The sequence below is a fragment of the Somniosus microcephalus genome, unplaced genomic scaffold (assembly GCF_052327205.1).
Source record: "Somniosus microcephalus isolate GS21.2 unplaced genomic scaffold, FLI_Smic_1.0 unresolved_chr8, whole genome shotgun sequence".
Taxonomy (NCBI): Eukaryota; Metazoa; Chordata; class Chondrichthyes; order Squaliformes; family Somniosidae; genus Somniosus; species Somniosus microcephalus.
The window spans coordinates 42,479,670-42,484,000 of record NW_028225186.1 but is presented as its reverse complement, the minus strand read 5'-3'; positions in this window follow the sequence as shown (position 1 = coordinate 42,484,000).

The window sequence follows — 4,331 nt, the reverse complement described above, 5'->3', positions numbered from 1 at the left end:
GTCGCACGCCACAGACATCAGCGGCTACTGTGTCGTGACATTGTCGGTTAAAGGGACAGAGTATAAAAATTTTAAACTCCTCGTACTCCCCCAGCTGTGCGCTGCCGTCATACTAGGGCTGGACTTCCAATCCCACCTCCAAAGTGTAACCCTAGCATACGGTGGACCCCTCCCCCCACTCACAGTCGACAACCAGCGAAAGTTAAACCGCCCACCGCGTAACACCTGCAGCCTATCCACCCTCAAGGTACCGCCACCTTCCCTGTTCGCTAACCTCACCCCCGACTGCAAACCTGTCGCTACTAAGAGCAGGCGGTACAGCGCTGGGGACAGAGCCTTCATTAGCTCTGAGGTGCAGCGACTCCTGAAAGAGGGCATTATTGAGGGGAGCAGCAGCCCCTGGCGTGCCCAGGTGGTGGTAGTCAAGACCGGCGACAAAAATCGCCTGGTTATCGACTACAGCCAGACCATAAACAGATACACCCAGCTGGACGCATACCCCCTCCCCCGCATATCGGACATGGTCAATGAGATTGCACAATACCGCGTATTCTCGACCATCGACCTCAAGTCGGCCTACCACCAACTCCCCATCAGCCCGGAGGACAGCCAGTACACCGCCTTCGAGGCGAATGGCCGCCTCTACCAATTCCTTAGGGTCCCCTTTGGTGTCACCAACGGGGTCTCGGTTTTCCAACGGGAGATGGACCGGATGGTTGACCAGAACGGACTACAGGCCATTTCCCCTATCTCGATAACGTCACCATCTGCGGCCGCAACCGGCAGGACCATGACGTGAATCTGGAGAAATTCCTCCGTACGGCCCAACGGCTGAACCTCACCTACAATAAGGAGAAATGCGTGTTTAACACAGCGCGCCTTGCCATCCTTGGCTGTGTAGTAGAGAACGGAGTCATCGGCCCCGACCCCGAAAGAATGCGCCCCCTCATGGAGCTACCCCTCCCCCACTGTCCAAAAGCACTTAGGAGAACCCTGGGGCTTTTCGCCTACTATGCCCAATGGGTACCCAATTATGCGGACAAAGCCAGACCCCTCCTGAAAACCACGTCCTTCCCCCTCACGGAAGAGGCGTGCGCGGCCTTCTCCCTCATTAAGGGAGACATAGCCAAGGCCACAATGCACGCAGTGGATGAGTCAATCCCCTTCCAAGTGGAGAGCGATGCATCCGACTTCGCCCTAGCCACTACCCTTAACCAGGAGGGTAGGCCGGTAGCCTTCTTCTCAAGGACCCTACAGGGCCCCGAGACCCGACACTCGTCGGTCGAGAAGGAAGCCCAGGCAATTGTGGAGGCAGTACGGCGCTGGAGGCACTACTTGGCAGGCAAACGATTTACCCTCCTCACCGACCAACGCTCGGTTGCCTTCATGTTTAATAACAAGCTGAGGGGCAAGATCAAGAACGACAAAATCTTGAGGTGGAGAATCGAGCTTTCCACCTATGATTATGAGATCTTGTACCGGCCCGGTAAACTGAACGACCCCCCTGATGCTCTTTCACGCATTACATGCGCCAGCGCGCAAAGTGATAGACTTCAGACCCTCCACAATGACCTCTGCCACCCCGGAGTCACCAGACTCTACCATTTCATTAAGGCCCGCAACCTGCCATACTCCATCGAGGAGGTCAGGACCATGACCAGGAACTGCCAGATCTGTGCTGAGTGCAAACCGCACTTCTATAAGCCGGACAGAGCAAGCCTGATCAAGGCCACCCGCCCCTTCGAGCGTCTGAGCATCGACTTCAAGGGGCCCCTACCGTCATCCGACCGTAATGTGTACTTCCTCAACATCGTTGATGAGTACTCCCGTTTCCCCTTTGCCTTCCCCTGCCCAGACATGACCAGTAACACGGTCATTAAATGCCTGAACAAACTCTTCGCCTTGTTCGGGTTCCCGAACTATATACATAGTGACCGGGGCGCCTCCTTCATGAGCGAGGAACTCCGTCAGTTCCTATTGGAGAGGGGTATTGCAGCAAGCAGGACCACCAGCTACAACCCCCGAGGGAACGGCCAGGTGGAAAGAGAGAACGCGACGGTATGGAAGGCCACCCTCTTAGCCTTAAAGTCTAAGGGCCTCCCAACCTCCCGCTGGCAAGAGGTCCTCCCGATTGCGCTGCACTCCATCCGGTCACTACTTTGCACTGCCATTAACACCACCCCCCATGCTCGAATGTTTGTCTTCCCCAGGAAGTCGACTACGGGAACCACCCTACCAACCTGGCTGACCTCTCCGGGACCCGTCTTGCTGCGAAAGCACGTGAGGGCCCATAAAACGGACCCCCTGGTCGAGAAGGTGAACCTCCTGCACGCCAACCCCCAGTACGCCTATGTGGCTTACCCAGACGGACGGGAGGACACTGTCTCCTTACGAGACCTCGCACCCTCACCCCCCCCTCCCAACCCCCCGAGTCCAGCCGAGGTAGACGGCATGCCGGAACCCCACGAGCCTTTGCCGACTACGCAGACACCAGCTTTAACACCGGATAATGTAACACCGCCGCTGCGACGATCGGAGAGGCTAACGAAGCCTCCGGACAGACTGACATACCAGAGCTGGTAATACACTTCACCCCGCCGGACTCTAATCTAAACAAGGGGTGAATGTGGTAAACCACTGTTATAGTTATCACTGTATATTGTTCTCACTGTTCTCACTGTCACATCACTACACGAGGTCGCCTCTTGTCGCACTGTTATACCTGGGCTGACCACCTCCGACTCCGCCCATTACCTGCCCAGGTATAAAGGTAGCTGACTGGCTAGTATTCCTCCCTGTTGGATCGGATCACCCACGAGGGTGGGCTCTGTTATTTAGCCAATAAAAACCTTCAGTTACGTTCTTAACTCGTCGCCTTTTATTGGACTAATTGATAGGCATATCAAGGGAATCCTAAAGTGCAAGGACACAAGCACATTTGCTGACTGCGATACGCCATTCCACTAATCAAACTTCAGAACGTGTGTATTCACAGCTTCAGTAGAACCATTGTCTAAACACGGCCGGTCCTCCCTGGAGATAAGGGTACAAATTTACAACCAACATTGTACTAGTCGCAGAATATATGAATCACTGTGGCCTTGTAGTCACCCTGCTTGATCGACAGTTAAGAATAAAACATGTTTGCTAAAACAATAAACGATGCCTACAATGGGGAAGAGAGAACATCATGAATGTGGGGAATAGGATGAAACAGTAACATCTGTGACCAGCATGGCCAGAGGGTACCTGAGTTCAAGGGGTTGGCCGGATAGTTGAGGGGCTAAGCACATAAACCAATAAAGAGGAACTGTTGTGAAACTGTTTGTACGTATATGCCCCCATTCTGAAGTAGGAGGGCGTTGCTTATATATCTATATATATAAAGGAATCGTTCTGCCTGTCTGTCTATCTGTCTGTCCCCATGGGTGCGTCTGTCCGGCTATGTGCTCGAAAGTTACAGAGCGTACCTACGCGTGCATTACGTCAAATGAAATCTCACTGTTCCAAAACGATGGTAAGCGTATTGACTTTTCGGCCGGACAAAAATTGCGCCCGCGGTATCCGAAAAACCTTCAACATTCCGCTCATTAGCATCTCATTATCCGCTCATTAGCGACAGAGTGACCTCGAGGTTGACCAATCGTACACCGGGTTGCTGGCGGGTGCGGCCGGGCCCTCCTACGGTCCAGTGATGGGACGATTGACCAATCCTACGCTTCGGTCACCTGATGGTCGACCAATCAGTGCCTGTGTGGGCGGGCCTTATCGCTCTGAACGGAGGTGAGTCGCCGCCATCTTGTTTCCAAACTTTTCCTTTCTTTTTCCCGCTTTCTGCATCTTTAAAAAAAACGTTGCTTTTAAAACACATATTGTTTTTAAAAGAAGTTAATTACTTTCTAAATCTTTTATCTAATCTCATTAATTTTCCTACCTTTCCCCATTTTTCCAGGTAGGCCTCGAAGCCTCGGCCTTTCCTCCGCACCCACACCCGAGCTATGCACCTCCCGGCCCCAGTCAACAAGCGGCCCCTGATCGCCGCCATCTTTGTGATTGCTGGAGGGGTGAGCCTGAGCCGCGCGCCGCTACCGCTGCCATCTTAGTAAAGGCTGGTGCGGCGGTGGCGGCACGGAGCTCCGTGGAGCAGGGCACGGCGGCGTCTAATTCTTACCCCCCACCCCCCAGTCTGTCTCTCTCTCTCTTCCCCGCGCCTCCTGAATGCGCGGGGGAAGAGGCCCGGGGCACCGTGGCCGGTTTCGTAGACTACAACTCCGTGACAGGCGAGGAGGATCTTTGTTAACGCAATCGGCCACTCAGGCCCAGAGATCGGG